At 43.6% G+C, this 21,213-nt stretch overlaps 1 protein-coding gene and 1 long non-coding RNA gene across 2 annotated transcripts in view; one reads left to right on the top strand and one right to left on the bottom strand.

The window, feature by feature from the left end:
* DOCK5 (dedicator of cytokinesis 5) overlaps positions 1–21,213 on the bottom strand; it is a 187,757-nt gene that overhangs the window by 99,275 nt on the left and 67,269 nt on the right.
* Positions 444–994, top strand: LOC120933104. The gene is made up of 3 exons (XR_005748065.1): positions 444–517; positions 617–815; positions 954–994. It is a non-coding gene; the product is annotated as an uncharacterized LOC120933104 (long non-coding RNA).

Genomic DNA, 21,213 nt, shown 5'->3' with positions numbered 1-21,213 from the left:
TCGTCTGACGTCTCATGCACCTGATTGGGTGCGCAGTCGTCACATGACCCTTTGGTATTCTGGGATCACGCTAGACGCCGTGAGTCATGTGCTGTGTGACGCGCAGAAGGCGCGTCACCAGCGGCATGTCCACGGTGTCGTGCCCTGATTGATCAGAGCTCGGCCACCTGACGCTGACGTCAGTAGTGGGCGCGCTGTTTGCACGCCAAACATGGGGGATTTGGAGGATAGGAATCACTTCAGTTGATCCCCAAATGTCCATTTACTGCTCCACCTACAACCAATTATCCCATTCAAGGAACAGCTGCTACACCGCCGGAGTGAATGGATCATCCACACCTGAGGTCCATCATCCTCAAAGTAAGTATAAAGGGTAGTCAGGGGGGGTTTCCCTGTCAGCATTCACTTTCCTCCCCTCACCTGTTGGAGCTGGAGGTTATCTTGTCTTCTGGTCAAGTTTGCTTTCCTTTCTTTGACTGGAATGGCTGTTCACCTTTGAGCTGATGCATTGGGAGTGGTAAGTACATTTTAGGGAGTTTGTTTCTATTTTTGGTCTCACCTTTTAGTGAAGAATCTAATACCCTCCCTGTACTTATTTACCTAAATCTCTCCCCAGCCATTACACTTTTTATTTGTCCTATGACTGCTGACTCCTTTGTGGAGACTTATGTCACTCCACCCCCCCATGGTTATGGAGTCCTCTGGATTGGGGGATCGTTATGGACATTAAGTACACCATCTGGTTTGGTTGCCCTGATTGCGGCTCACACACAAGCTCCATGGGGATGATCTAGGCGCTCTGTGTCTGGAAAGGGGTGAGTTCCTTTTTCCTCTTACATATTGAGCTTTCCATCTCTCCCCCCTTTTCTCTACATGTTGCAAATGTCAAAGAACAAATCTTTGGTTACAGGTATATACTCTGTATGTTATTATATACTTTTCTTTTGTTTTAGGAAAAACTCTTGCTGCTTTCTATTCCCTGAAGAAAGATGTATTACTGAGACATCTGAAACGCGTCGGATTAATGATCACCTATACCCTTAGCCTAGTCCTGGGGTGTGTGGTGATCCTCTAGCAGTAATAATTTTTTCCTTCCCCCCCCCCCCTTTTTTTAATTAATGTTGTCATTATGAAATGTTTATGCTGTAAATTAATGTATTAAAATTTATATATTTTTATGACCTAGTTTTCACTATATTTTTTTTGGTTGCCCGAAAAATCTCACCTCACTTAGAGGTATTCATCTTTTTCACATTTTTTATACTTAACCTGCTCTGTGCAATAGCAGCCCCAAACCTCCTTTTCTGGGATCCTCAGCTGGTGCTCTTGGCACCTCCTCTTCTGTGTGCACCACCATAGCAATCCGCTTGCTATAGGGGTGCACGTGCAGGTTCGCTCCTAAGCTGGGTTGTGTGTGTCTGTATAAAAACACACGCAGCACAACTCGTGCCCACCATCTACTCACAGGATTTGATTGACAACCGCAGTTGCCCATTGACACGTCTTCCTCTTCCCTACTGAAACAGGTCCGTGACACGGGGACCCAGAGCTTCTGTATCACATGACCAGACCAGAGTGCATTGAAATTAGGTATTTACACACATCTTTGTTTACCAGCACTATATAGGAGGGGAAGCACTGGTTTTAGGCATATTTATTGGAAGCCTTTACTTCCACTTTAAGGCTGCAGGGTCAGAAAAGCAGGAGCAAAGGAAAGATCATCGTGGCCTTAGGGGTCTTAAAAGGCCCTTAGGCACAAAACCGCACTAGTAGAAGCAAAAGGCTGATCCTCTAGGTTCAGGGTTGTGCTTATTGGCATCAGTAATAGCTGAAACAGTCTCCTTTAACTTGGGAGTAAAAACAGACTACACTTGACAATAAAGAGAATAAAGAGCCAAAGCCACTAAGGCCACAGTAAAGTTGGATATAGAATCTGCAGGAGAGGGCGTAGTAACAAGCTTGTGCCCTCTGTGACCAGAGCTGGAAAACAACTAGGTAATTTGGGTCTTAAAGCCTTTTATGACCTAGTAAATACCTCAGCTAAAAAAAAAAACCTCAAAGGAGCCAAAGATGACTACAAGGAGGGAAAGGACTTTAAAAATCAGAGGACAGTGTGATTCCAAGCTACAGACGCTACAGACGCTGCTAGTATCAGGGATCAAACTGTAAGCAGACCCTGATTCATAAGTGGGGAGGGACCATGAGGGACTCAAAACAGCGGGACTATTTCCCTTATATCTAGAATAGGGATTGAGGGTGAGCAATGTACTGGCTAAAGTAAAGTGGGGTACACACTATAAGAACAATCGGGTGAATGATTGTCCCATTTTCCTCATGGTTTCACAGCAAGTCGCAAGTGAGGAAGAAAATAATGTACGAAAATTCTGGTGCGACAAAGGCTTTTTGTTGCCGTTTATGGTTTCTGATCATACGCATTTTCTGATTTTCGAAAACAGTACACATTAAACAAAAATCATTTGTTCTGTTCCCATACGAGAAAAAATTTGGCGTTTGTCCCTTAGGAAGGTCAGAATCGGCTGTCGAAAGTTTTGTGCACACTACCAGAAAATTGTACGATTGTTCCCCGGACGAAAATGTTTACCTGATTTTCTTATAGTGTGTACAAGCCTTATGGCCCGTACACACGATCCGAATAACGGACGAAAACGATCGTCCGATGAAGAATCGTACGATTTTCGGATCGTGTGTACACTACTTTCGAGAGCCGATCACGACCGTTCATCCGATATTTTTCGATCGGACATGCACGAAAATTTTCCTTGTACGATGTAAGATCGTACGATTTTCGTTTAGTCAGTACAGTTGTCGTCTGACAATACAATACAAATACATTACAACACATGACATCACTTCCGATTATTTTTTTCGGTCGTACGAGAATTTTCGTGACTTTAATAACCTATTTCACTTTACTTGCGACTATTAAGCGAAAAAAGTCGTACGATCCGTCGTACGATATTCGGATCGTGTGTACGGGCCATTAACAGGCAAGGCCTCAAGTACAAATGAACTCTGGACAACTAGTAGCAGGTGAAGCTTCACAACTGGAGAACTGAGAGGCCGATGTAGGTTGGCAGCAGGAATGAATCAACAATCAGTGTGTCTTTTTAGCAGAAACAGAAGCAGGGGGAAGCTTTCTTAGTACTGTGTGGCAAAAAAGATAGCAACTAGAGAAAAACGGGAAATAATGGTATCAGTGATCAATAAAAATAATGGAGCTTCCGGTGCCTGGCCTGAATAGCCTACTTTATAAATGAGTCTTTAGGGACAGCGCAAGTGCAGAGACAATACCAATGACTCTTGACCTGCAAAGCGCTTCACAAACTGACTTAACCACAACTATTCCCGAAAGTGCCCATGCGGAGCTTAGTGAAAAAAAGGGCACTTTCAGGTTTACCTTGCAATGTCCAGCCAGGTCTGGTTGTGAAACAGGCCATAAGCCAGCCTTAGGACAACCATGCTAGATAGCCGGTGAGGAAAATACCAGCATCTGCATAGAGAAGAGTATTGAGGAATGTAGGGCTTACCCCCCAAGGGGCCGCAGGATTCTTCCAAGTTCTTTCCCAGTCAGTGCAGAGGCAGCCAGGCACACAGCAAACAGTTCACCCAGTCAGCCTCAGAAAACAGTCTAGGGGATATATTTTTGAAGTTTATTGCTGTAGAACTTTAACAGAAGGAGAACAATGGGGAATGGGATATGGGATACTTAAATGACGCCTATTTAAGCTAAGGACATGTCTCTCTATAGCAGCAGCACATTCACTGTGGTCGCAGCTGGAGACCATGAACAAAAGGGTTTTAGCACCATTTAAAAGTAGAATGGAGCAGCCTAAAACCTTTGCAGCTGAGAAGCATGATTAATCTTCAACAAGTTCAGGGATAACTGTAACAGTCACCTCCCATAGCTGGGGACCATGGAGACTGCAGCTCAGTAATCAAGCTCTACTCACAGACCTGGGAGAGAGATCCAGAATTTGAGAGTTCTATCCATAGCACCAAGCAGTCGTCCACCCGAAGCATCAGCAGTCCATCTTCATGTAGGTAGGACCAAGCACCAACTAACTTCCTCTGCTCCTCAAGCTTCGGCCTGCTTTCCCTCTTCTCGGACCACCTACTGGGCACTTCCCTGGGATTGATCAGAGGGTAGTAAATATTCAGGCTGGGAATTTGGATCTTCCTGCCACAAGCTCTGGAAGTTTCTCAACAGAACTAGGGCGAAGCAATCTATGCCACAGCTTGTGGAGCCACAGCAGGCCAAAAAGTAGAGACAATCCAACTCCTCTGACTACAGAGTGAGCCAAAAACTATAATTTACCTAGCACCTAACTACGAGGGTGAGGGTGCTACAGGGAGGAAGTAAACAATATTGCTAGAAAAAAAAAAAGGCTAGTCTTCAAGTTATATTTAAAGACCAATAGGTAGATTCAAATAGAATGGAATAAAGTTACGGCGGCGTAGCTTAGCGTGTTTAGGCTACGCCGCCGTAAGTTAGCTAGGCAAGTAATGATTCTCAATGTACTTGCCTGCCAATATACGACGGCGTAGCCTAAAGCGGGCGGGCGTAAGGGCGCCAAATTCAAATGTGTGTTAGGGGGGCGTGTTTAATGGTAATAAGGCTTGACCTTACGTTTTTGACGTTTTTTTGTTACTGTGCATGTGCCGGGCGCCTACATTTCCCAGTGTGCATTGCGGCTAAGTACGCCGCACGGGCCTATTGATTTTGACGTGGATGTAAACGGCGTAAAAAATTCGAATTTCGACGCGGGAACGGCGGCCATACTTGACATTACTATTCCACTAGGGCCTAGCTAACTTTACGCGGCCTATCTCTTTTACGTAAACGGCGTAAAAGTACTGCGTCGGCCGGGCGTACGTTCGTGAATCGGCGTATCTCCTCATTTACATATTCTACGCCGACCGCAATGGAAGCGCCACCTAGCGGCCTTCCAAAATATTGCAATCTAAGATAGGACGGCGCAAGCCGGTGTATCTTGGATATGTTTAAGCGTATCTCTGTTTGAGCATACGCTTTAACATAAGTCGGCGTAGATTCTGAGTTAGGTCGACTTATCTACTGATAAGTCGGCCTAACTCTTACTGAATCTACTGAATCTACCTACAAATGTTTTTCCCGTTGGATGCAGTGGACAGGGATTATAACACACCTGTCACTGTTTTATTGCTGCCTGTGCCTCCATAAAGGCCCCTTTCACATGGGGCAGTGGAGGTGCAGTGGCGGTAGAGCGGCGCGATTTTTAGCGCTGCTATACCGTCGTATTTACCACGATATTCAGCCGCTAGCGGGCGAAAAAGGGTTAATACCGCCGGCAATGCGCCTCGCCGGCATTATTACCGCGGTTTTCCATTGATTTCAATGGGAAGGAGCGGTAAACACCCCACTCCTATACCGCTCCAAAGATGCTGCTTGCAGGAGATTTTTTTTCCTCCTGCCAGCGCATCGCCTCATGCTGGGGCAGGATTATTTCAGGCGTTATTTATGCGCTATTTTTAGCACTAAAACGCCTGAAATACGCCTCAGTGTGAAAGGGGCCTTAGGGAGGTTCACCCTCTCTATTTGTCAGGTTTACTGTTATCATTGAAAGTGAAAGTAAATGAAATGACCAGATTTTGGGTTGTTCCCGGGACAATAATAGAGGGGAAATATTCTAATGGAGAAACGGATTCTGGTGACAACCATGGATTCCCTCACTTCTGAATAATTTACACTCACTTCCTGCTTTATCTAGGGGACAGGAAGTCAAGGTAAATCTCACCAATGGGACACAGACAGCAAAAGAATTATAGCCCTCCTATATTTTATCCAAAATAAAATAAAACATTTTTTTGCTCTTTTTAGCGACTTGTTGACCAGCCGCCGCAGTTATACGGCAGTAGGTCGGCTCTGCTGCGCGAGATCACATAGCTGCATAGTGAGATGACGTATAGCTAATAGGGACGCGTGCGTGCCGCCGGAGGCGCGCTCGCCCCTGGTCCCGACGGGCTTGCCCGGCGGTCGTGATCACCGCCAGGCACCCGCGATCGCTCGTTACAGAGCGAGAACCGGGAGCTGTGTGTGTAAACACACAGCTCCCGGTCCTGTCAGGGGGAGAAATGACTGTTCATACAATGTATGAACAGCGATCTGTCATTTCCCCAAGTGAGCCCCACCCCCCCTTCAGTTAGAACACACCTAGGGAACATACTTAACCCCTTCCTCGCCATCTAGTGTAAATATGTAGAAGAATACATATCGGCTGAGGAAAAAAAAAATTTTTTTCAAAATTGTCGCTCTATTTTTGTTTATAGCGCAAAAAATAAAAACCGCAGAGGTGATCAAATACCACCAAAAGAAAGCTCTATTTGTGGGGGGGGAAAAAAACACGAATTTTGTTTGGGAGCCACGTCGCACGACTGCCCAATTGTCAGTTAAAGCGACGCAGTGCCGAATCGCAAAAAGTGGCCCGGTCATTGACCAGCAATATGGTCCGGGGCTGAAGTGATTAACACAGCAAGTTGCTCTTTTTTAACACAGCAAGACTAAAAAAAAAAACGATGTCCATCCTCCTAGTACACTAGCAAAAGAAGACAAAACAAAAATGGGGCATTTTGGTAGTAGGAGGGGTTATCACGGGCTTGCTTACATTTTATTTTTAATTTGTTAACCAGTGTCCAATCTTCTTGTAGGCAGCAGGAAACCCCATTGGTTAAAGGACTTCCTACATACCCTTAAAGGCTCCTTTATAAGCATTTTACCCATTTATTTTGATGTTTGCACAGAGTTCAGCTTTAAGGCAAGCAAGCACACAATTTTTTTGTTATTGACACCGAAAACAAAATCAACTTGTATATGGTTTACAGATGACCAATAAAGAGTATTCACCAGACTGATATAGTTTCCTCTACACAGAGACAAAACAATATTCATTATAGGTGATTGTGATTTCAGAAAACAGAACATACCACAATCTAAAAGATTGGGCAGTTGGCACAGCTCTATATTTTCATTTGTTCAGTCAGGAGAGGACAATGTATGCAGATGTCTAAATGTCTAACAACTGCACAATTGTTCACTCAAGTGCAAAGGCAGGCTAGGGAGACATTGCTCAGTATTACGAAATATGTTGAAGCATGACAACCAAATAACTGTCTACAGTGGCCAAGAAACATACAAGGGTGGCTAAATGTGCAGGCAGTGCCGGCCCAAGACATTGTGCTGCCTGGTACCAAGAATGAAATGCTGCCCCCCCCCCCCCCCCAAAAAGTACGCCCACCAAAATGCCCCCACATCCATTATTTTATATCATGATAACTAAAGTGGACCTATCATGGCTCTATACATGTATATAGGAGTATAAAAAGGACCTGTTATGGCTCTTTTCATGCAATTACCCCACAGTGGAGCGGAACGGGAGGAGCGGTCGGGTGGCAATTAGCCCCACAGTGGAGTGGAGAGCGGAGCTGGCGGAATGGGATGGCGTGCGGGCGGCAATTTGCTGCCCCCCTGAAAGTGCTGCCTGGTACAATGGTACCATCGGGTCCCATGGTAGGGCCGGCCCTGTGTGCAGGTATAATTCAAACACCTGACAGCAAGCCTATTATTCTATTATCTCAAACACATACACTCAACTCACAAGCAATAGAAGATTGTTTGTTTATCTCAATGAACAATCTCTACTGGCCAACTTTGCTAATAACGCGTTCACATAAAGCAAAGATATGGTAGCTTCACTGGCTAGAATGCACTTTGACCGTCCTCAGTGTCATTGGTAGGCATCTTATCAGTCAGTCCTGTACGGTACCACTGGTGACACCCTTCACTGTTTAACGTTGTTCCCTTTTTACTATATCCACCTAAATAAAAAGGTTTGGTCCCAGAAAAAGCTTATTCTTCCTGTTCTCACTTCCTGATCTACAAACACTCTTGTGGTTTTATTGAAGCATCTACGAGTCTTTAGGGAAATAACTGCACACTTGCTAACCAAATCCAGTATTGACAATATAAAAGTGATGTACTGTATGAGATAAAATGTTTGTTAAATGTTGTTAAAACCTTTTCTGCTTTTTGTTGTGCCAGTTGGAAAGATTTCACGTCATTACCCATTCCAGTGACAAAATGGGAAGAGAGTGGAGAAAATATGTGCATAGTAATGGAAAATCCCTTCTTGGCCATTTGTGGGACATGATTCCATTCACTCAGTGATTCGTGCCCACACTGGAAAATTATGCTTTGCCTCTTGTTCTGAGAACTAATATTTTGGATGTTCTATCCTGTTCTGTCTCAGTGACAGTGGTCACCAGGGTAAATAAAATGAACATACCCAGAGGGTACACGGCAACAATAAGGGCCCTTTCAGACGTGCGGACCGTATGTCCGCTTTTTTATCCATCCGTTTGCGGATGAAAAAGGGACATACATTGGTCCCTATGTGATTGCGGGTGTCAGAGGATAAACATCCGGCGACACCCGTAATCACCCGCCTTTGCAAAGATCCGATTTTGCAGACGGAAGAATGTCCCATTTTTTCTTCCGTCTGCGGATCGGATGAACACGGACACACAGTCCGTGTTCATCCGATCCCCCCATAGGGGAGAGCAGAGAAAAGACAGGGCGGTCCCGTGTTCATCCGATCCCCCCATAGGGGAGAGCAGAGAAAATTCAGGGCGGTCCCTGCACAGTGTGCGGAGACCGCCCTGTCATCCGACGGCTCAGCGGGGATTTACAAAGCGATCCCCGCTGAGCTTACGGACACACGGAGGCGGATCATTACTGATCTGCCACGTGTGAAAGGGCCCTTAAACTTCAAAAGAGGGTTCTAACTCAGTGGTCCCCAAACTGCGGACCTTTGCTTACCTTTATCTGGCCCTTGGGGCACTATTTCTCTTACTAATAGGAGACACTATTCTGCCAACTGACACCAATAACAGGGCACAATTTCTCCCAACGATGGGGCACTATTCCTCCCTCTAAAGGCCCATACACACGATAGGACTTTTTGACAACAATTGTCCGAGGGACATGTTTGATTGGACAATCCGACCGTGTGTATGCTCCATCGGACAAATGTTTTCGGTTTTTCAAAACGGACAAATTTTCGCTGATGAATGCTAAATGCTCTCAAATGTTGAATGCTCTCAAACTTTCCAGCAACAAATGTCCGATGGAGGATAATCCGATTGTGTGTACACAAGTCCATTGGACTAAAGTCCAAAGTACAAACACGCAGGCTTAGTACCAAGCATAAGATACGAAGAAAGAGGATGGATAGCCGCACTCCAATGACCAAACGGTTGTCTTTTATTCAAAAAAACACAGCAAGTACATCACTTCACAAGGTGCAACAAAGGAACAGGTAGATAGCCGACGCATTTCGCACTGAGCTAGTGCTTAATCATGGCTGAGTACCAATGCTAAAGATCAGACAACAATAGCAGAAGTTGAAAAACCACGCGATTTGGTGAAAGTTGGCTGAAAAAGTCCTGCCGCGTGTACGCAGAACAAGTTCACGGCCAACGCCCCTTTGGAGCAAAATCCACAGAAAAGTCAGACGGAAGTCGAATCGTGTGTATGAGGCTTCATACTGAATGTGGTGATGTTCACGCCCACTGATCCCATCAACCTCCCAGCATTGCCACTGACACACACGCCCCTCCCCCAGCATTGCCACTGATCCCAGGAGTCCAAGGAGTCTTCTGTCTACTGATGGGTCCATTTACCTCCTCAGTCCATGGTGTGCTGTAGCCTTTAGCAACCAGTGAGCAGTAATAATGTGCATTAACCTCTTGCAGCCAATCATTGAACAATAAGGATATGTAGTAACCTCTAGCAACCAATGAGCGGTAATGTTCAGTAACCTCTAGCAATCAGTGAGTGGTAAGGATATCCAGTAACCTCAAGCAACCAACCAGTGAGCAGTGCTGATATATAGTAATGTCTAGAAACCAAACAAGCAGAAGTCATGTGCTGTAACCTCTAGCAAGTAATCAGTGAGCTATAACCTCTAGCAGCCAGTCAGTGAGTGGTAATAATACACTGTAACCACTGGCAAACAAATCACAATTGCTGCCTGATCTGATTTAGTAAACCAATTTGGAGAATAGCTGCTATTTATTGTATGTCTCAGAGCAGACGGAGAGTGAAATTGCATTGAAGAGGGGGCCCAAGAAAATGTTTGCCCAGGGTCCAATTAATATTAAAGACGGCCTTGCATATATGTGCAAGAAACATTTCTGGCAATGGATTTTACATTCCAACAGTGGTCCTGGGGATTATTTTGCTCTTTACATAAAAACCGTAACACGGGTTTTATCATTGAAAGGCAAGAAAGAGTATGTGCATTATCCTATTGCCAAACATTCATCTGTCATTGATGTATACACCTTGGTGACATTTTCATCATCCATGGAGGAAGCAGTGGATTTACAACTTTACTGTCACATTGATTAGTTACATCACACATACTCAATTATGGACTATAAAAATGGCTTGTAAAAACCCCCATGTGTATTACATAAGGCACCCAACATGTGGACTTCCATACATTATACTAAATGGCATCTCCGGATTTGTAAGATGGGAGTCTTGATGTGATAAATATTATTGCAAACACCAAGTTGCTATTTAAAGTAGTTCTAAAATCGAAATGGCTTTTACCTTAAAGTTTTACTAAATCAACAACAGTAAAATCAGTTAGGTAGATTCATAAAGAGTTAGGCCGGCTTATCAGTAGATAAGCCGACCTAACTCAGAATCTACGCCGACTTATGTTTAAGTGTATGCTCAAACAGAGATACGCTTAAACATAGCTAGCTTAAATTCCTTAAGCTACGCCGCCGCAAAGTTGCGACAATGTACGTGGATCTACCCAAGTGTGTATATGCAGTAAAGCATGTTTGTGAAATTCACTGTGGAACCGAAGAGGTTAATCATCCACATTGTGCAAAAAGGCTCCTATCCTTCATTTACAGTCCCCAGTCCATATCAGTTTAGTGTGTATTGCTAAAGAGTTTTTTGGGAGAGTGCATGTGATCACCACAGAGCCAATCAGCACTGTCCAGACTAAGTCAGGGGTCATGCAGCCTCATAGGACAGTCAGTGGAGAATGAAAATTCCTCCTACAAGCTTTAATCAGTGCTCGGCTGGACACTAATCGAAATCACAAGACTGCTGTTGAGAAAAGGTATTTAGAAGTTTATATTTACTAAAAGAATTGCATTTCCGTGTACTATGGGAGAACAGATATAGTGAATGCAGGGTCTTGGGTATAGTAACACTTTAAGGCATTCTATGCATTAAGATATAAAACACTCCAATACCTGTACCTATAAAAGGTATACATTAATATTGTCCTTTGTAGTGGGGCTGTGCTTATTTAGATCTAGGTGACACAGAAAAGAAGATTTGCCTGATCCAATGCCTGGCTAGACCTGTCCCCACAACGTCTTTTCCCCCCATGCTCCAGCGGTCTAAGGTCCTGATGTCACCAAGATCAATGCAGGGACCGTAGCCCTTCATTGGATGTGATGATGCCAAGGGACGGTCTCTGCCGAAGCATGGGGGTGCACCATCTAACCGTGCAGTGGAGGATCAGGTAAGTGGAGTTTCCATCCCCCAAAAAAAATGTCATTATTGTGCTCATTAGACCTAAAAAAGAAAAAAAAAATGTTTAATCACCTGGAAATTGCCTGTTGCCATGTGGTCCCACGAAATCTGCCTTTGGAATCACCTAGGATTCTGACATCTCCCTCTGCTCCTCAGCACGCTAATGCTCCTGGGAAATGTCTGTAATTTCCCAAGATGCAGTGCGCTACCCTAGCGCTGGAATCGCGGGATTTCGAAGCAGGAAGTTCCAGCTCCTTTCACTGTTCTATGTTGTTGGTTGCCATCACAACGGCAGGCACGTCAGACGCCGCGGCGCTGCTATTTAAATGCGAATGCGTGAGAATGGGACAGGACGGGTGGTCCATTATCACTCCCGATCCAAGACTTACAGGAAGTAAGTGCTTGTGGGCTTCACAATGCCCACAAGCAAAATGACAACGGTGTGGACATAGTTTTTTAAACTATCTTTTTTGAATAACTATGCAGCGGATTGTAAAATAGTAAGTGACCGGATTTATATTATAAAAACGCATGATGAAAGGACATACATTTAAAAAATGCTAATTGTGGTTGGAACCCCGCTTTAAAGTGCCTTTACTCTTCCCTAGAATAAATAATTAACTTTTGCAGCATGGGAAGAACCCTACTGTAAGAGAGGACATTTCTCAGAGTTGGGCTTTCAGCCACAATCAGAAATATAATTTGTATAATGCAGAGCATTGCTGGCTCAAATGTTGCAGGCTTCAGGGAAGTCATATCACAATTAGACTAACAATGAAGCATCAAGTTGCCCTGGAATGACTTGACAATTTTGTGCGCAATAATCAATCACAGTAATAGGGGAAAAGATGCAGCTACATTAGCTTAATTAAAAAAGTATTTCAGTTTTATGCCATTGAAATAGGGGGAAAAAATTAATAAAAAAATCACATCTGCTGCCAGATCTCTCCCAACAAAACACCGTCACAGAGGTACTCCAGGTAAAAATATTAACACAGAGTGTTCTGTTTCAAATGCTGCATCGATAGACCTAATCTGCCCGGACAGTATGGTCACCTGCTGACTTGGCACCATCCACAAGAAGCGCAAGTCTAATAAAATACAGAAGTTGAATCCAACTTACTTTACTTCGGCTAATTGCAATGCAGTACATGAGGATGGTTTTCTGGTCTTTAAAAGTGCTTCACTATCTTTCCTAAGTGCTGGCACCTTACTAACACTGACTGAGGGAGCATGGAAAAAGTGTGGAGGGTCTAGCTAGGAATAAAATAACTAGCACTAAACAGGAGGAGAGGATAGAGGAAGATGCCAAAATCACATAGTAAAACTAAACTGTAGTGGCCCACAATTTCTGGATTTTTTACTCCCCACCTCTGCACCATTTGGTGCCATACCCTAAAAACAGAGAAAAATAAAAGAGGTGGTCTGTAAAAGGAATCAGGTGCAGGCAGAATTGTACTGCAGTAATGCCCATTCAACAGTGATTGACATTTAGCAGACATTATGTCCATCTTATATCTTTAAGCTTTCTAAACAAAAGGGCTACTTTAGACGTTAAGGGGCGGATTGCAGCCAGTGGAGGGAGAAAAATTTACAGCATTTGTGGGAGTCAATAATGCCTCAGACTTGGTATCGGGTGGGAGGAATGGTGCCCCATCCTTGGTATCGGGTGGGAGGAATGGTGCCCCATCCTTGGTATCGGGTGGGAGGAATGGTGCCCCATCCTTGGTATCGGGTGGGAGGAATGGAGCCCCCCCATCATTGGTATCGGGTGGGAGGAATGGAGCCCCCCCATCATTGGAGTCCGTGGGAGGAATGGAGCCCCCCCCATCATTGGAGTCCGTGGGAGGAATGGAGCCCCCCCATCATTGGAGTCCGTGGGAGGAATGGAGCCCCCCCATCATTGGAGTCCGTGGGAGGAATGGAGCCCCCCCATCATTGGAGTCCGTGGGAGGAATGGAGCCCCCCCATCATTGGAGTCCGTGGGAGGAATGGAGCCCCCCCATCATTGGAGTCCGTGGGAGGAATGGAGCCCCATCATTGGAGTCCGTGGGAGGAATGGAGCCCCATCATTGGAATCCGTGGGAGTAATGAAGCCCCATCATTGAAGTCTGTGGGAGGAATAGAGCCACATCATCGGAGTCCTTTTTTTTCACCCACTCCAGTCCATTCACGTGATCCTGAAGCTCTGGCTCCTACGGGTCAGTGAGTGGTGGCTGCAGGGGAGAGGAGGTTGAAATTGGTTGGGACTTAGCTTATGGGTCATCACAGCTGTAGGAAGTCTCAGCTGTTGAGTGCTCCCTGACACAGGGGATTATATGGCCAGACCAGAGTGGACTAAAAAAAAAAGGTAAGTATACAGATCTTTTTTTTTTTTTTATACACTGATTTGTCAGGGTTGGTAACAGGAAGGGGAGGGAACATTTTAAAGCACAGATAGTGTTGGGCTGGAATTCCACTTTAAACGCTCATACACAAGGGTGCATTTGCCCACACAGCATAAACAGGTATAATTCAATGCCAGGGAGCCCAGGGTGCTGCATACAGCCTCCCATTGCTGTGAATGGCTGAAGGTGTCTGTATGCAGCTATGCACCGATACTTGTGCAAAGTGCCTCATGCGCACACACCTTATGTCCTGAACGCACACTATCTGTACTCATGACAATACATCAAGCATATGTGCCACTCTTGTCAAGCCGACTGTTGGCTTTTAGGTGGAAGTGATTCGAGTGGTTGTAAAGGCGACAGGACCACCAGGCGACTTCCCTGCCACGTATGCCGGGCTCTGCTGTCCCACCTGTGGGCCCAGAACTTCTAGCAAATGAACAATACATGTCGCTTCTGGGTTCCGATGACACTTACCCGGCCGCTGGGGCCAGGGAACCAGCTAATGGACCATGGATGTCTCATTTAAAAAAGCCTGTCATTACAAAGTACTATTCAACCTACATATGTAAACGCATTGTTTGCGTCTATGTAAAACAATGTTGGCAGGAGTACGTCTTTACAGTGTGGGCAAAGTTGGGGCCCCATGAGTACAGAGAAATACAGGGCCCAACAAAGATAATTTGCAGACCTACAATGGCTCCTGCAATAGTGATGTTGATCTCCCAGAAACATTTTAGACGAGCTAAGGTTCACTTTAAGTGACACTCTCACTGCTGCATGAAAACAAAGCCATTGTGAGGATTACAGGAAGTTGCAGTGGAACATTTTTTGAATGAAAGTGGAACATTTCTTTAAGCTTTTTAATGTACCCAAGTAAAATACACCACTTGCAATCGATAGCCCTTATCCCTAATGCATTTCCATTCATTATCCAGTAGACATTAAATATGCCCAGATAAATGTTGGCTTTCCTGCTGAGCAGTCATCAGCTTCTGAAGGTCACCTTTTCCTTTCCTTTCTATCTCAGAGACAAATAGGTAGATTCACGTAGGGGCGCCTAAAATTAGGACGGCCTAGCCTACTCTTTTTAGGCTACACCGCCGTAAATTATTTAGGTTAGTAGTAATTCTCAAACGACTTACCATCAAATTTTTGGCGGCTTGGCCTAAAACGAGCTGGGGCATAAGCGCGCCTAATTCAAATGACTGGGAGGGGGGGCGTGTAGTATTGAAATGAGGCTCACGTTTGACGTTTTTTACACTGCGCATGCGCCGGGCGACTACATTTCCCAGTGCGCATTGCGGCTAAGTAGGCCGTACGGGCCTATTGATTTCGACGCGTACGTAAACGACGTAAATCCCGATTTGCAGACGACTTGCACAAACAACGTAAAAAATTCGAACCTCGCGGCGGGAACGGCGGCCATACTTAACATTGTTATTCCACCTCATAGGTGGAATAACTTCAGGCAGCCTATCGCGTACGGAAACGACGCAACTCGACGGTGTAGGCCCGGCGTACGCTCGGAAATCGTCGGGAATCGGCGTATCCCCTCATTTACATAATCTAGGCCGGCCGCAATGGAAGCGCCATCTAGCGGCCAAAAGAAACATTGCAACCTAAGATAGAACGGCGCAAGCCAGCCTATCTTAAATATGTTTAAGTGTATCTCTGTTTGAGAATACACTTAAACATAGGCCGGCTTAGATTCAGAGTTAGGTCGGCTTATCTGTAGATAAGCCGGCCTAACTCTTTGTGAATCTACCTAAAAATCTTTCCTATTTCTCACCAGGGTGAATTTGATTTAAATCATCATTTAAATCACTAGTAAAAAGACTTGATTTACGGTAAATCATAATTTTTAAAGAGCAACTCATCTCTGACCCGGAGCGGCTCCTCCTCTGACCCGCTATTGACTCACCAACGGTCCCATTCACTTTAATGATGGGGCAGTGGCACAACAAGGCGAGGGACGTGGCGGCAGCAAGTGAGTGGATACCCGCTAACAGGCGCTGCCATGATGGATTTGAAATGACAGGTGCTCTTTAATTGTAAGGACTCATTCTTGCTGGTAGCTAGAATCTTTAATATTTGCAAACAAAATAAACATTTCACATTTAGAAAAATAAGCTGTCAGGTTAGTAAAACTGGCGATATCAGAACCGATTCAATCATACAGTCTGTAGTGTACATAGATTTGCAAAAAAATGGGATAAAATGGAATATTCCTGAACTTTGTTTTATCTCATGGTTACTGTGAAAATGTGTGAATGCATCAATGTAGTGCGTTCTCAGCTTGCAGAGCTTGGACTCATTGAATGAGTTTACCAAAAATGTAAATATTGCAGAACATACAACCTCATGCTACATAACTAAGCTCCATTTCATCCTGAATAAACTAAATTATTAATGTATCTCAAATAGAAAACTATCTATAGATGTATTTTTACTCCAGAAGCATTTTATTAAAATAAATTAGATAAAATGTATGTATGTATGTATGTATGTATGTATGTATGTATGTATGTATGTATGTATGTATGTATGTATGTATGTATGTATGTATATATATATATATATATATATATATATATATACACACACACACACACATACACACACACACACACACACACACACACACAATATATATATATATATATATATTATATATTTTATAATCATTGATTTTTATCCACCACCCTGTTTCGCACACATATACCTCAGCCACAGGTACATACAGCATTAGTAGTGCACCAAAATGGTAATTTCAATGCCGAAACTGAAAATTCAGGATGCACTTGGCAGAAACTGAAAATAGGGTTTTCAGTGTGGTGCCGAAAAGAAAAAAAAAATTGCCGATGACGGCTGCAGAAACCACCTGTGATTTTGCCGCAATTTTTACGTTGCTTTTGGTGTTTTTCATAGGTCATGTGACTCAAAAAAAATATGCATCAAAAACGCAACACGGGTGGATTTTTTATGCGTTCTTGCTGCAATTTCAATGGGGAGGAGCGTTTGGCCAAATATGGAGCAAGCAGAGTTTTTACAGGCCTATAAAAAGGTGCCGACAATAAATTCATATTCATTGATTCATGATATTATTATTATTTTAAAAGTCAAATATAATACACACACACACATTTTAAAAACTGTAATTTTCAGTGGCCGAAATTTCAGTGCATCACTAAACATGCATGTTTGGAAAGCCTGGCTAAACATTCTTTAAATGCATGTAAAAAAAAAAAAAAAGTTCAGCAGTATGCAAATAAACTGATCAGTGCAAGTTAATGTTTTAATAAAAAAAAACTTGTAATTAGAATGGCTTTGGTGCAGCCATATTTGCTCATTACACAGGCAGCCTCTGCTTTCTGCTTTGCTGTGCTACATGGCAGTTACACTTTACTCCTCTGTCTCAGTTAAGTAAGGAGTTAAGTTAAGGAGTCATCCAACTGACTGGAAAAACAATACACCTACTATATGGCTGAAATCTCAACAGCAGTTAAAGCTGAACTCTGGGATAAGCAAATATTGTTCAAATACAAGAGTCTTGTGTATTCCTACTTGAATCTTGGCGTGCTTAGCGTATTTACGCCAGATACGTGCAGTAATCTAGTGCGAAACTTTGCCTCTGTGAAGGAGCTTCCTGTAATAAAGACCAGCCACTGCTGCTCTCTCTACTTGTGCAGGGTGACTGGTCTTGTCGCCACCCACCCTGTAGTTCTCTGCAGGCAACCTGTAGTGGGTGGGGCCTACTGGGTCCCTCCCACAGCTCTGCTCTCTGCACAGTGTATAGTACAGTGAGGATGTCACTGCTACTTTTACAAGGTAATATGTGGGTTGGAAAAGGCATCTGGTACACACAAAGTGGAATTATATAATTTGTGGCTATTGAAGAATATAGTTCAATAAACGTTTTTGTGCCTGGCGATCAGCTTTAACCACTTCCTGTCTGCCCCATTTTTACTGTTACAAGGAGGCTCTCCTGTGCAGAATCACAAAATATTCAGAGCAAAAGTCGATCTGCAGTTGCCGGGCACTCAGTGTCCTCCGGCACCCGCCAATCTGTGGTAATACACAGAGAACAGGAATCTGCCTATATAAACAAGGCAGATCGACATTCTGACAGGGTAGAAAGTAATGATTCTGTGTTCCTGCAAAGTAGGGACTAGAATCTATCTCTTCCCCTAGTGAAAGCACCAAACTGTGTACACAAAAACACTGGCTAGGCACACAGTTAACCCTTTGATTGTCCTAGATGTTTAACCCCTTCCCAGGGGGTGTCATTAGTACAGTGACGGTGCATATTTTTAGAACTGATCACTGTATGAGTGTCAGTTGATGTCCTATTGTCCGTCACAATAACGCAATCCCGCTATATGTCGCTGATCGCCGCCATTACCAATATAATTTTTTTTTAAATAAAAGTTCCATAAATATATCCCATAATTTGTAGACGCTATAACGTTTGCGTAAACCAAACAATATATGCTTATTAGTATTTTTTATTTTTTCCCGCAAAAACATGTAGCAGAATACATATTGACCTAAATGTATGAAGAATTCATTTTTTTTAAATGTATTGGATAAGTTTTAAAGCAGAAAGTAAAAAAATAGAGGGCCGAATTCACAAAGAGTTACGCCGGCGTATCAGTAGATACGCCTACGTAACTTGGAATCTAAGCCCGTCGTAAGTTTAAGTGTATGCTCAAACTGAGATACACTTAAACCTAGCCAAGATATGATGGCCTGCGCCGTCGTATCTTAGGGTGCTATTTTTCCGCTGGCCGCTAGGTGGCGCTTCCGTTGATTTCGGCGTAGAATATGTAAATTACTAGATACGCCGATTCTCGAACGTACGCTTGCCCGTCGCAGTAAAGATATGCCGTTTCCGTAAGAGATACGTCGCGTAAAGATAAACATGCCCCCTAGGTGGCGTAACCAATGTTAAGTATGGCCGTCGTTTCCGCTTCGAAATTTGTAAATTTTACGTGGTTTGTGTAACTCGTCCGTGAATGGGGCTGGACGTAATTTATGTTCACGTCGAAACCAATGACGTCCTTGTGGCGTACTTTGGAGCAATGCACACTGGGAAATTCCACGGACGGCGCATGCGCCGTTCGGGAAAAACGTCAATCACGTCGGGTCACCCAAAATTAACATAAAACACGCCCCCTCATCCTCATTTAAATTACGCGTGCTTACGCCAGCCCCATTTACGCTACGCCGCCGTAACTTAGGAGGCAAGTGTTTAGTGAATACAGCACTTGCCTCTCTGACTTACAGCGGCGTAGCGTAAATACGATACGCTGCGCCGCCGTAACAATGCGCACCCCTACCTAAATCCGGCCCATAGTTTTTTTCAATATTGTCGGTCTTTTTTTGTTTATAGCGCAAAAAAATTTAAAACACAGATGTGATCAAATACCACCAAAAGAAAGCTCTATTTGTGGGGGGGGATGACAAATTGTATAAGGGTATAGTGTCACGCGACCGCGCAATTGTAAGTTAAAAAAAAAGAAAAATTACCCTTCACTGATTAGTAAGGGAAATATGTTCAGCATGGTGATGTCACTGCTGGTTTGAGAAGGCAATAACTGAACTTGGATTATTATCCTTTATGGCTATTGGGGAATATATTTAAATACAATTTTTGTGCCCGGAGCTTAGCTTCAAACGGTTTTTCACTTTAAGGCCTAGTACACACGAGAGGATTTATCCGCGGATTTGGATCCGATGGAGTGTACTCACCATCGGATCGAAATCCGCGCCGAAATCCCCTCGCGATGACGTGTCGCGCCGTCGCCGCGATGATGACGCGGCTTCGTGCGCGACGCTGTCATAAAAGGAATTCCACGCATGCGTCGAATAATTACGACGCATGCGGGGGATCCCTTTGGACGGATCGATCCGGTGAGTCTGTACAGACCACCGGATCGATCCGCGGGAGCCAATTCAAGCGGATAGATTTGTAGACATGTCTACAAATTTTTATCTGCTGGAATTGGAAAATTTCCGCAGGAATGTACACACCATAGAATCTAGCCGCTGAAACAGATACACTGAGATTTTTCAGCGGATGGATTCTATCGTGTGTACGGGGCCTAAGAAAAATGTGGAAGGCATGTAAAACATTACTTTAAGCCAAATACTGTCTTTTGTTTATCCAATAAATGGTTCTGGTTTTAGCTTTTTTTTTTTTTTTTTCCCTCTTATTAACATTATATTGATCAGTATTGTATATTTCTATCTCTTACTTGATATATTCTATTATGACTGCACTGTAAAATATTTTATCTGCTCCAGATAATAGGTAATGAACTACAATCTAGATACATTTTTATTTGCAAGAATATGTTTTTCTTAGATCTTTGCTTTGAAATCACCTAGTATACTTATGTAAATGTATGGGGAAATATAAGGGGTGTTGTACATGGGAAATACAAAACAGAGCTGTGTTAGTTTCTGACAATGTGTAAATTTAGTAAATAAGACACAGCTTATGTTAATAAATGAAGAAACCTGAGTATGCTTCCTAAACTCCCACCATGTGTAGAGGCCCAACAGAGTAGGGTGGAAATATTTCATGGGAGGAATGCCTTGTTTCTATATCTTATCACATTCTTATGCAACACTGTAGAACCTATCATAAATTGTATAATACAAGAGCCTATGTAATTGTATACCTTTGCTTTCATTTAACATTTTAGTTTTGGTAAATCTAAGGGAGATTGTGCAATCAGACTGTATTGCTATTAGATTGTAAGCTCTTCTGAACAGGGCCCTCTTAATCATCTTGAATTTTATTGTATTATAACTATATTGTCTCCCTTTTATTTTCTAAAGCGCTGCTTAAACTGTTGGCGCTATATAAATCCTATATAATAATATTGTGTATGGGCAGCGTTAGACGTTACATGTGTGCTCCCACTACGTAGGCCTCCTCCTCCTCCTCCTGCCTGCGTTCATAGGGTTTAAAGCCGCTCCTCCAAGGGAATTTTTTGAAGTGCTCCTCGAGCCTGTGCGGTCGCCAATACGGGGTTGATGTCAAACAATAAGGGTGTGTGCACCCCTACCCAGACGTTTGGTGAAGTGGGACCTGGAGCTAGCGGCAGTGAAAATGTTGTACTTCAATTCCCCCAAATCCAGCCCAGTAAGCAAAAAGAACCACATCAAAGAGAATCTGCCACTATGCCCATTTGT

Source organism: Rana temporaria, chromosome 3 (assembly GCF_905171775.1).
Source record: "Rana temporaria chromosome 3, aRanTem1.1, whole genome shotgun sequence".
NCBI classification, from domain to species: Eukaryota; Metazoa; Chordata; class Amphibia; order Anura; family Ranidae; genus Rana; species Rana temporaria.
The sequence above is the reverse complement of the archived record's forward strand: the minus strand, read 5'-3'. Positions and strand labels throughout refer to the sequence as shown.